This window comes from Pan paniscus, chromosome 4, assembly GCF_029289425.2.
Source record: "Pan paniscus chromosome 4, NHGRI_mPanPan1-v2.0_pri, whole genome shotgun sequence".
Taxonomy (NCBI): Eukaryota; Metazoa; Chordata; class Mammalia; order Primates; family Hominidae; genus Pan; species Pan paniscus.
In genome coordinates, this window is record NC_073253.2 from 168,861,340 (window position 1) to 168,874,360 (window position 13,021).

Genomic DNA, 13,021 nt, shown 5'->3' on the forward strand with positions numbered 1-13,021 from the left:
CCCCAATTTACATAAACTGAGGCTCTGGTGGCAAAGCCAGGATGTGACACCTGTTCTGTCATGTCCCAGACTTTGCTCAGCTGTATCAGACACAGGGCTGTCCTGTTATGTGTGGGCATTTTGCAAGCAGGAAACCCCCTCCTGAGTTCCCAAGCACGGCCAAAACATGATACGAGGGGTCCCATGGGGCGGGGAGACCCAGATTCCAGCCAGAGCTTGGAGTGGAGGTCGTGACATGAGCGCGGAAGAGGCAGCTGCATCCACAGCCCCCGGGCAGGCCCCGAGGTGAATCAGAAGAGAAGCAGGTGACGCTGAGAGGGGCTGAGAATGCTTACCCTGCTGTGGTGGCAGCTTTTTCTGTGCCATGAGGGCCCCAGCAGTTGCTCAAGGACTTTTGTCATAGCTCCTCGGCCCACACAGCTGCATCCAAGCCCCTGCCCACCGCAATCCCTTCCAAATAAGGACCCGAGGCCCAGCTGAAAAAGCATGGCTCTCTTCCCAAAGAACCACCTGGATGTTCCGGGGAGGAAGGTGTGTGGGGGAGAAGTTTTCCGAGGATTGTCAGAGGGAGGTGATCTGAGACATAGCGTGGCATGGGGGCCTAGAGCCGGTTCACTTCCCTAGGGATTTATACCCCAAAGAAACGCAAAGGTGCACAAAGAAAGAAAGGTAAAGTCAAGAGCCCAAATTTGTACCCCTGATGTTCCCAGGTTACTCAGGTTTCTGATGTCACTCTGTGCTTTAATATCCAAAATGATGCCTCACGTTCCTGTCTCACCCACATATTTTTTTTGGTGGTGGGGGGGGCGCACCCGGTTGGGCCACAGCCAAGCCTGTTTCTTCCTGTTCCTCCTGGTCTCTCTCAGCTCCAGAATGGAACCGCCTCTTCCTTTATTTCCCCCGGGAAGAAAACAGGCTTTTAGTTTCCCCCACACCTTAGTCGGAAGCCCACGTCACCATTCTCAGGTGCATGAGCTTTGAGAAATTTGCTTCACTTCTGGAAGCCTCCATTTTCTCCTGCATGAAACAGCAAATTACACCTGTTTCTCCTGGCTGTTGGGGGATTACATGAGAGATGGAGGTAAAAGTCCCAGCTTAGCACCTGGCCCATGACCAGTATTCAGCCTGGTTCTCTCTCATCTCCCCTTCACCCTCTCCAGAGTCAGCACGTGTGTGGTCTGGAGACAGCTGAGCTGGTGGTCTCTCCCCAGGGCCCTCCTGCCGGCCTGGATGCTGACTGCCCCTCTTTGCCTCAGAGCCGTGAGCCATGAGCCGTGCCGGGTTGCCCCAGCCAGCCTGCACTTCTCATTACAGAGCCGGCCTGTAATTAGACTGTCGCTTGGCTTTGGAGAATGTGCCTGTCAGCACCCCTGGCTCTTCTGCCTCTGCAGAGGCCCCTTTACTTGCTGGCGAGACCTCATCTCCGTGCACAGAGCCATCCTTGGAAATGAGGTGATGTCTGTTCTTCCTGTGACCCTCTTTCACTTGGGGTCAGCTGAGACAAGACCTGCAGGACATGGATGGATGGAGAGGCGGGTGACAGAACACAGACTTAGTCCCGGCAGGGAGGGCAAGGAAGGGATCCAGAAAGAGAACTCTGCAGCGTCTTCTGCTAGGCTGCCAGGCCACTGCACTGCAGATTCTGAAACAAGTTAGGTCTTCTTGGGGTTTCCTGACATAACTGTCCTCACCCTGACATCTCAGCCTGAGAGGGAGGAGTGAAGGATACAAGTGTCAGGCAGACCTGGCCTGAATCCTGGCTTTGCCTCTTACTAGCTGTGTGACCTTTGACAAGTGACTTCCCTGTTCTGGGCCTCAAATTCTCTACCTGTAAAAATGGCGCAAATGACACTTCAGAAGCTTGTTATGATGATTAAGTAGATGCAAAACACTTGGATACACTAATCACTCCAAATAATACATGATAGCTGCTATCTTCTTTAGCCGGGTTCCATCCTGTTTCCTTTCCAGCATTTGGCTGTGCTTTTGCCCATGCAGGTCCCTCTACCCAGAATATCAATATCCTGAATGATTTGTTTAGCAAACTCCTATTAATTCTCCAAGACCCAGCTCAAATGTCCCTTCCTCTGTGAAGCCTTCCCTGACTACCCGAGCAGCTGGTTACTTTGTCATCTGTACTCCAACGTAATTTGCTTTTGCTTTTGATGCAATCCAGTCATATTGCATGGTAACTATTGTAACTGTTCCCGCTGCCCTCCGCCCTGCCCCCCGACCTTGCACCGGCAATCCTTGATGTACCCTGAGCCCTTGGCTAGGCTGTGAGATCATGAAAGATAAGGCCTCTACTTGTTCTTCCTGGTAATTCACAGCGTGGATGTTTTGTGATTCTTGAGTTGAATGAATATATGACTGCTGGAAACAAATAAATGGACAAATGGATGAGTATAGGGAACATTAAACACTGATATAAGAAAAGCACAGGTCCAAGGAAACTGTGCCCTTTTCCCCACATATTGCTTTATTCAAGCCCAGGCTGGGTTAAACGTTCAGGAATAAGGAAGGCTATATTCTGCCTAGAGAGAGACCACCTAGGATGGAGGATCATGGAAAGAAACTGGAGACAAAAAAGGAGGAATTCTAGACCCATCTGTCCCCCGGACCTGCTGAGCGACCTCAGGCCAGTCTCTTAGCCTCTCTCTGCTGCAGCACAGAAGGTTTCAGAAAGCCCCCACCCCTGGGGCTGGGGGAAGAAACCCACGGTCTGAAGAATGTAGAGGCCAAGCTAAGGTCAGTCACGGCTGACGCCCTTTCAGGAAGGCCCCACTCCTTGACCCATGACGGCAGAGACTGGTGACACCTGCCAGCCCCACCCTGGAGAAGGAAGGGCCTCAACCACAGTCACGGCTATGAGCTGGAATGTTTCCAAGAGAGGCCCCTGTGGAAGGAGCCAGGCACTGGCTGCTGGAGTGAGCATCAGTTGTAGATACAGGGTGTGCAGGTCTGGACCTGACCACACCCCAGCATCACAGAGGCCACTTGCTCCCAGTCCAAAGAGGCCTTCTATCACCTCCTAGCACACTCCAATTCTTCTGAACTCTGCAGGCTTTGTGCTCGCTGCTCCCCTGGGCTGGCCCTTTCTCATTCTGGCCACATTGTAAGTCATCTCCTTAGGGACCTCCTTTAACCGCCCCACCTAAATTGCCTCTCTCATTCCTGGTCTCTCTTCAGTCACTGTCTTCTTCTCCGTCTGATTTTATTGACTTCCCAGCACTCACCCCACCCTGAACCATCTCATCTGCTTCTGTGTTTACTGCCTGACTCTCCTTTATACCCTCAGTTGTGAGTCAATGACCCGGTCTCTCTTGGTTAGGTTTATCCCCACGTCTTAGCACAGAGCCTAGTACAGAGTGGGCCACAGGGGTTGAGTGAATGTTTGTTAAGTGAATGAGTGAGCTATGAATAAGTAAGTGGGTGGATGGATGGATGGATGGACGGATGGATGGATGAGTGGGCCAAACTCTCTGAACCTAAGTGGGAACAGGCCTCTGTGTGTGGTACCAGGCCAATAGGCTATGGGTTTTCTCACGTGCATCTCGACAGCTGGGTCTTGTGCTGAGACCTTGGAGCCCCTCCTTGGGCTCTGGAGGGTCCAATTTTTGGCTGTACCCTCAGTTGCCAGCACAGGGCCAGAGTCGATGTCCAGAAACTGGGCATGCCTATGTCCAGTGAATGGACAGGGTCAAATTCCTGTAGCAGGAGCCATTGGGAAGTAGTTAAGAGCATGGCTCGGGAGTCAGGAGTTGATGACCTGGGTTCAAATCTCAGCTGTGACACTTTCTCACTCAATAGACAGAGCACTTTTCTTACCCTCTCTGGGCCCCAATTTCCTTAAGTACCAAACAGACTATATCGGTAGCTACCCCATGGGGATATTGTGAAGACGGAGTGAGACAATGCATAGAAAGTACTGGCACTCCATAAGGATTCAACACTAACATCAGAGCCCATGGCTCCAGCACCTGCTGAGGGTGCTGGCCCACCACAGCGGGCACCTGGTAGGTGCTTGTTAAGTGAGCAATGAACTCACATGAAAAGCGATGCCACCTTCAACCTCCCTCTCAGGCCATCCAGTGTCTTCTTCAGTTGAGACCCCTCCAACGCCTCCCTTTACTGCTCCTGCATTGCCACCCTACGCTGAGCTATAGCTACATCCCGTCATCGTGTGCTGGAGAGAAGGGTGGGACCACTTTGATTTGGTTTTCTTGGTCAGATAGTTCATTTGGCAAGCATGGTCCTGTTGCCTACTCCGTGAGCAGTGTGAAGCTGAAATAAGGAACAGAATCCCAAAACATCAGGGATCATCATAGACTCTCCCAGTTGGGAGGAGACATTCAGGCTTTTCTCCTTCAAGAACGGGGAAACTGAGGCCTCCCTTGGGAAGCAGACTTGCAAGTTGATGGCAGAACTAGGACTCACTCCTTGATGCTTTGGCTTCCAGAGCTGCAGCCCTAAAGGGAGTGCTGCCCTCAGAAAGGAATCCTTTTTGTGTCCTGAGAAAAACTCAGGTCATACTTGGAGAGTTTTAATTTGTTTAAAAGGGCTATGACTGGCTGGGCATGCTGGCTCACGCCTGTAATCCCAGCACTTTGGGAGGCCGAGGTGGGCGGATCACGAGGTCAAGAGATGGAGACCATCCTGGCCAACATGGTGAAATTCCGTCTCTACTAAAACTACAAAACACAAACACACACACACACACATTAGCTGCATGCGCCTGTAGTCCCAGCTACTTGGGAGGCTGAGGCAGGAGAATCACTTGAACCCAGGAGGCCGGAGGTTCAGTGAGCCGAGGTTGCGCCACTGCACTCCATCTTGGTGACAGAGCAAGACTCTGTCTCAAAAAAAAAAAAATGCTACAACCACCTCCCAGACAATCTTAAAAATGAAAACAAACAGAAACAAAAGCAAAAAGTCTCTGATTGGCATAAACAACAAAGAAGTGGTAAGCTGGGGACTGGCCGAGTCTGGTGTCCCCTCTCCTTCAGTTCCACCCTGCTGGGGTGCCGCCAGCACTGACCCCGACCCGAATCCCTCACCCCACAAGGCAGCAGTGGTTGTGGCATTGCAGCTACACATCTACACCGTCTCTTCCAGGCTTTCCTAGAAGTCTCCAGTCAGCCTCCCTTGCATCTCCGTTGCCTAAATTGGGCCTCATGCCCATTCCTAAGTCAGCCCTTGTGGTTCCTATTGGCAAGGACTGGGTTAACATATTTCTCCTTTCAACAAATATTTATTAAGTACCTGCTATAGGCAGCATAGCTATGAACAAAATAGAAGAAAGTTCTAAAAATTGACATATTAGAACTAGCAGGAGGACACAGACAAAAAACAAATGAGTAAAATATGCAATACTGTTAGATGTGATCAGTGCTAGGGAGAAAAATACAGCAGGGAAGGGAGAAGGCGAGTGCACGTGGGGGAAGTAGCCATGTTAACTAGAGTGGTCTAAGCAGAGACCGAGGGAGGTGAGGGAGTCAGTCATGAGGGCATCGAGGGGAAGGGCGTTCCAGGCAGTGGCAACAGCAGTGCAAAGGCCCTGAGGCAGAAGTATGCTTGGTATGTTTCACAAACAACAAGGAAGCCAGATGACTAAAGCAGAATGAGGGAGGGGGATACTGTAGGAGAGGGGTCAGGGAGGTAAGTGGGGGCAGGAGCTATGGCCTTTGAGGCCGGGTCAGGGAGTAAGTGGGGGCAGGAGCTATGGCCCTTGAGGTCTGTGGTGAGGATTCTGGCTTCTACTTTGTTTATTGTTGTTGTTTTGTTTTTTGAGACGGAGTTTTGCCCTTGTCGCCCCGGCTGGAGTGCAGTAGCACCGTCTCAGCTCACTGCAACCTCCACCTCCCAGGTTCAAGTGATTCTCGTGCCTCAGCATCCTGAGTAGCTGGGATTACAGGTGCCTGCCACCTGCCCGGCTAATTTTTGTATTTTTAGTAGAGACAGGGTTTCACCATGTTGGCCAGGCTGGTCTCAAACTCCTGACCTCAGGTGACCTGCCCGTCTTGGCTCCCCAGAGTGCTGGGATTACAGGTGTGAGCCACCACACCCGGCCTCTACTTCGACTTAGATAGGACGCCCATGGAGGATTTTGAATGGAGAAATGTCCCAATCTCATTTAGGCTTTAAAACAGAGGTGTTTAATCTTGGCTGCACAGTGGAATCACCTGGAGAGCTTTTAGAAAATACAGATGCCCGGGGCCCACCCACAGAGGTTCTGATGTCATCAGTCAGGGATAGGGCCTGGGAATCAGGATTTATAAAAGACACAGGAGAGTCTACGTGCAGATGAGGTTGAGAGGCGTGGGTCTATGTGCCGAGGACTCCCAAATCCTTATCTCTGACTCTCGACTCGTGGCTCTCCCTTGATGTCCATATTTTGATGTCAGCTTCCAACTTAGGGTCTCCATTTGGATGTCAAATCATCATCATAATCGTCTCCAACTTAACTGAACCTCAATCTGATTTCTGACCCCTCCCCAAGCCTGCTCTTCCTGTGGTGTCCTCTGTCCAGTTCCTCAGGCCAAAACCTTAGTGTTATCCTCGGTTCCTCTGTTGCTTTAACACCTGACATCCGATTCTTTAGAAGACAGTGCTCACCCTACCTTCAAACACACCCAGAAAGCACGGCCGCTCGCACCTCCACTGCCGCCACCCAAACCGAGGTCCTCCTGACCTCCAGGTCTTCTGCCCCTGCCTCCAGCGGCACTTCCCAAGCCTGGCTTCTGTGGATTCACGGGGGAGCTTTCAAAACTGTGGATGCTTGAGTCCTCAGAGTCTGATAGAACCGGTGGGGTGCAGTGGGGCACTGAGAATGTTACAAGCTCACCAAGTGGTTCCATCGTACAGCCAGAGTTGAGAACCTCTGATAAGGATGGGATTTAAATCGAAGGATCTGGCAGTGACGGCCTGGGGAGAGAATACAGCTACAGAAGCAAAGAGGTCAGAGACTGAGCACTGCCAGACTCTGCGACCTGCAGAGTCAGGGAATGAGGAGGAACCAGGAAGAGGCGACAAGGAGACAGACCCAATCACTGCTGCAGGGGTGGGAAGGACCCTTGACTAACCGAAGGCACTGCTTGAGCTAAGGTGGAAAAATCAGCTTCCCTAGGGCCCAGGGCAGCATGGAGGAAGAGAGAATGGATACCTGGATCAGCTTCTCCTGGGGAAAGGGAAGGAACAGGAGGGATGTTGGGTGGCCAAAAAATATATACTAAGCCAATAAAGATGATGATGGTAATGAAAATAAAAATAATGCTGAGAGAGAGGGAGGGAGAGGGAGACAGGGAGACAGGGGGACAGGGGGACCGGGGGATAGGGGGACAGGGGGAGAGGGGGAGGAGGAGGAGGAAGGGGAGGAGGAGGAGGGGGAGGGAGAAAGGGAGAGGGAGAGGGAGAGGGAGAGGGAGATCTTCCTCTTCTTATACAGCCACAACTTGTACTGCATTAAAGCCCCACCCTTATGACCTTATTTAACCTCAGTGACCTCCTAAAAGCCCTAACTTTTGACCACATCTAACTGCAAGGGAGCCTAGAAGATGCAATTCAGCTGCGTGCTCAGGCAGACAAGGAGAGCATGGCCATTGCTGAAAGCAGTGCAAGAAGCAGGTGGGAGGGTACCCCAGATAGATGGATCATTGTGTGCCAAAGTCTGGAGGAATACTAACAAGGTGAACCGGGGCACCGCCACATGCTCAGCTGTCTGGCCCTGGGTGTAGGAGTGGGGAATGGTGGGAGGGAAGTGACTATGTTGGGCAACAAGATTCCCTGGCCCTTAATTAGCCAGGTGTGGTGCCCCGTGCCTGTGGTCCCAACTACTCAGGAGGCTGAGGTGGGAGGATGGCTTGAGCCCAGGAGGTCAAGGATGCAGTGAGCTGTGATTGCACCACTCCACTGCAACAGAGCTTGCTCCATTGGGCAACAGAGCAAGACCGTGTCTCAAAAAAAAATAAAAAAAATAAAAAGGGTCACGGGCAGACTCATGCTCAAGACTATCACTCAGGGGTAGCTTGGCTCACAGTTTCTTCCAACTTAGACAATTGAGTATTTCTTTGAACATATGATTTCAAAGGATTCTTTAAAACACTTTAACCATTCATTTATTGGTAGGGAACATACTCATATTGTTCCACATTTGAAAAGTGAAACGAGTCAATCATGACAAACCTCCCTTCCACCCTGTCTCTCAGGCACACACTCCTCCTCCTCCCTCAAGGCAGCCAATGCTTTCAGTTTCATGCGTCATCTTGCAGTGATGTTTTATGCAAATATAAATTTTATATATAATACATTCTTCCTTTTGTCCAGTTTTGCACTAATTGTAGCATGCTCAACATAGTATCCTGATCCATATTTTTGTCTGAGATTTTTTTCATGGTGATATGTAAAGAGCCTTCTTGATGACAACGTAGAACTCCACTCTATGACTGTACCACCAGGATAGTCCCCTACTGATGGACAGTTAGGTTATTTCTAATTTAAAAATAATCTTGTAATTAAGTTTGCATATATCACTTCATGCAGGAGTAGATCTATTTGCAGGATAAACTCATAGGAATAGAACTTCTGGGTGAAAGGGTTATACTATTCTAGCATAACTGGCTGTGAACCGCTGGGCCACTCCACATGTCCTTCTGTCTGAGTCCCTCCCTAGTCCCACCCAATGATGCAGACCTGGGCGACAGTCCTGAGAGGTGCTGAGCCCAGCCATGTGGCCCCTGGCATGGTTCCATGCCCCTTGGAAGATGGCAGTGCCCAGAGTGGTCTCCTCAGATTCTTGGCTGGAGACGTCTCAGGGAGGCCATCCTGTGACCCCCCTGCCCATGGTCCCACATCAAGGATCATTGTTTCACTGCCGCTCTTCAACCACCAGCCCAGCCCCATTCCTAACCCCTCCTCCAGCTCTATGACTTCACCCCTCACTCCCAGAACAGAGGTAAAGCCCACCGAAGGCCAAGGCAGCACTGTGATAGCCAGAACAATGGCCCCTCCAAAGCCATCCATGTCCCAATCCACACAATCTGTGACTATGTTGCCTTACATAGCAAAAGAGACTTTAAGATATGAAGTCAAGGATCTCATGATGGAGAGATTATTCTGCATTATTTGGCTGAGCCCAGGGTAATTGCTAGGGTCCTTAAAAAATGGAGACGGGAGGCCGAAAGTGAGAGTCAGAGAGAGTCTGGAAGATGTTATGCTGCTGGCTTTGGAGTGGAGGGAAGGGTCGTGAACCAGGGTATATAGGTGGCTTCTAGAAACTGGGAAAAACAAAGGTATGGCTTCTCCCCTAAAGCCTCCAGGAGGAATGCAATCCTGCTGACACACTGGTTTTAGCCCAGTGAGACCTATTTTGGACTTCTGACCTTCAGAACTGGAAGGTAATAAATTTGTGTTGTTTTCAGCCACTAAAGCTCATAGTAATCTTTTACAGCAGTAACAGGAGACTAATCCAACAGTCCCTGAGCTGCCCCGCGTGGGAGTCCAGTGCTGCCTCTCTCCTGGCTCCCCTCTCTCAGAAGGCCTGGCTTCAAATCCTTGTTCTCCTTACCCACCGGGTGCTTTTGGGTACATACAGCATTTCTTTGGGCCTCAGTTCTCTCATCTGCAAAACACAGCACGTGATCAAACTGTCACAGGGTTGCCGGGAGGTTAAATGAGATGATGCTTGTGAAGTCTCTTAGCAACTTTGCCTGCCATGAAATCGGTGCTTGATATTTTTAGATGTTGAGCATAATTCTGAAACTTTCAGTTGTGCTCCCAGAACCTACTCCTGCTCTGGCCCTGGCTAGGGCCCTAACTTCCCCTAAGGAGACAGCCCCTTTCTGCAGTGCTTACACCCAGCAGAGACCCTCAGGGAGGCAACTCTCTCTTTTCGACCGGCCCCAAGGAACCAGGGCCCTGAGGTGCTGTTCTCAGCAAAGAGGAAACTCAACCCAGGTTCAAATCCTTTTTTTTTTTTTTTTTGCCACTTCCCAGCTGGGTGGCATTGGGGGAGTTACTCCACCACTCCGAGCCTTGGTTTCCCCCTTTGTAGAATGCCCACAGTGAGCCCTAGCCCAGGATGCTGGCCCAGGAGTGTGCTCATGGCTGGGCACGTAGCAGGTACTGGATAAACAGCTTCAGTGCACTGCCCTCTCAGCCAGGACCAGACCCAGACTTGGTGGACCCTGGGGCTCATACAGTGTGTAGCGCCTCTTTAAGAAGGAGCATCTGAACTTACAAACATACAATAGGGCTTCTGATGGGGCCTATGCCGGGGAGGCATCCTGAGGCCTGAATTCCATTCGCTTCTGCTTTCTGCTCTCAATCCCTCCTCCTCCGTAATGACCGGGCCAAACGTGTTTCAGAAACGTCCCTCCCAACTTGCCTGAATAAGCCCCAGGAGCCTGAGATTTTTACGAAATTGTCAGAGGCAGTGACCATCTTAGTCTCCCAGCAGGATCCAAGCTCCCTTGGTAAGTGAGCAAGACTTTTGATGGAACAAAAGCAAAATCTCTATCTGATGAGATTAGCTCCTTGGAAAAGAGCACACAGTTCATCTCTACCTTGCTTGGACAGTAGAGCTGCCAGATTAAAACAGCAACAACAGCTATATACATATGGATTCAATTTAATTTGAATTCCAGATAATGAATAATTCTTTAGTATAAGTATATACCAAATATTGCATGAGACATTTAACTGGATGTCCTGAATTTTATCTGGCAGCCCTGTCTGTCAGAGACACAGCAACATGGCTATTCAAATTCAGGGTGTGTTTTGCACAAGTGTTCCTGCTTTGAGAAGCAGCTGGGGGCCCTTGAACTTCAGCAGAATAACCAGTGGCAGAGGAAGGGATATGGGAAGCTGCCCCCGGGCAGGTTGGTGACGCTTTTAACAGCTGCACCCAGAGCCAGGTGGTCAGGGCCTGAACTGTAGCCTAAAATGAGCCTTGCATCCACCCCCAGAGCAGGTGTTGGCACACCCATTTCTGCAGATGTGAAAGCCAGAGCCCAGCAAGAAAGGAACACCTTGTGAGCACCTACTATATGCTGGCATTTTACACGCATTAGCTCATAGCTAAGAGTGGGCAGATTTTGTAGCTGTTGCTATTAATGTAATGCAAGCATCAGAGAAGCATTATATGAAAAATAAGTCTTCTTCCCCACATTGGAGAGCGCTCAACATTTTAAACCTCTCAGCGATTCCTCAACCTCATCACTATTGACATCTTGGGCCAAACTTTTTTCTTTTTTTTGTCGTGTGCTGACCTGTGCACTGCAGAATGTTTAGAAGCATTCCTGGCCTCTAGCCACTCAATGCCAGTGGCACCCCCTCCCCGCCCCCCGTGACAACCAAAAAAATGACTCCAGACATTGCCAAATGTCCCGTAGGAGGGAAAAATCGCCCCTGCAAAACCACTGCTCTAGAATAATCACTGTTAATCATTTTGTGAAAGGGAAATAAATCTTGGGACCCCAAAATCACTAGGCCAAAGGGAAAAGTCAAGCTGGAAACCATGTTGGGCAAACCCACCACCCATTTCCTTCCTGAAGAAGATAGCTACAAAGATTTTTAAAAGCTACTTACCTTCCTCACAATTTTCCCACAAGGAAATTCCCTGTGGGCCTCAAGATCTTCACCCTAAATTAGTTCTGTTGAATTTCATCCTGGCAATGTAAACCAACAGCTGATCTTCACAGATGTGGGACAGAAAGTCATCCCTCTGCTCACCTGAAACAAATGCCTATCTGATTGCTTCCTCTGCCCTATTGTTTATGTAAAAATGCTGATTCACTGAGCCAGACTAAGGCATAAGTGACTATTCTTCTATGCCCCCGCCCCCCACCACCGCATGTAAATTGTGTATTCAGTGAAAGGCTGATTAAAGACTCAAAAGAATGCGACTATTTGTCTCTTGTCTACCTATGACCTGGAAACCACCCCCTCCACCTTTCTGGACCGAACCAATGTACATCTTACACATATTGATTGATGTTTCTTGTCTTCCTAAAACATATAAAGGCAAGCTGTATCTCAACTGCCTTGGGGCCAAACAATTTTTGGCCTCAGGACCTCCTGAGGCTATGTCATGGGTGGGTCCTTAACCTTGGCAAAGTAAACTTTCTAAACTGATTAAGACTGTCTCAGATACTTTGGGTTCACACTTCCTTGAGAATATTTTTAGAATACTTCTAAGCACATGAGAATGCCTTTAAAAAACAAAACCAAACAACGACAACAAAAAGACAAGGCCAGGCTCAGTGGCTCACCCCTGTAATCCCAGCACTGTGGGATTACAGGATCTCTTTGAGCCCAGGAGTTTGAGACCAGCCTCGGCAACATGGTGAAACCCTATCTCTACTAAAAATACAAAAAACTAGTAAAGTGTGGTGGTAGACACCTGTAGTCCCAGCTGCTTGGGAGGATGGCTTGAGCCTGGGAGGAGGAGGTTGCAGTGAGCTGTGACTGAGCTACTGCACTCCAGCCTGGGTGACAGAGTGAGAGCTTGTCTCAGAAAAAAAGTTTTAAAGAGACAGGTTAATATATACACCTCTTTTATCACTTGCCTTTTTACTTATCAGTATACCTTGGACATCTTTCTGTACATCCCACTCATGAATCTGCATTTCTCCTTTGACAACTACGTGGCATTTCTTGGTGGGTATTGCTGCCATTGATGTAACCAGTTCCCTCACTACTGAGGCAGTTGAGTTGTTTCCAGTGTTTTGCTGTTACAAACAATATTCCAGTCAGCATTCTCACACATGTATCTTGATATATCCATAGGATAAACCCCTAAAAGTGGAATCACTGGGCCATAGGTATGTTCAGTTTTAATTTGATGTGCCACATTGTATCCAAAATAGTTTGCACCAATTTACTCCATTGCCGCTAACATCTTGATGAAAAGTACCAAACATTTAGTGAGCATTGACTGTATTTCATACACCATGTTAAGGGATTTACATGTGCTATCTGATTTAATTCTCACTATAATTCTACTGGTAGGAACTAATATTATTTC

General features: G+C 49.3%; 1 long non-coding RNA gene across 1 annotated transcript in view; it reads right to left on the reverse strand.

Annotated features, from left to right (window-relative positions):
• The window catches only part of LOC103785312 (uncharacterized), a 38,082-nt gene extending 26,309 nt beyond the window's left edge, over window positions 1-11,773 (reverse strand). The window contains exon 1 of the long non-coding RNA XR_610996.3: window positions 11,584-11,773. This is a non-coding gene — a long non-coding RNA (uncharacterized LOC103785312). The remainder of the gene's footprint in view (window positions 1-11,583) is intronic.
• Between the last annotated feature and the right edge of the window lie 1,248 nt (window positions 11,774-13,021).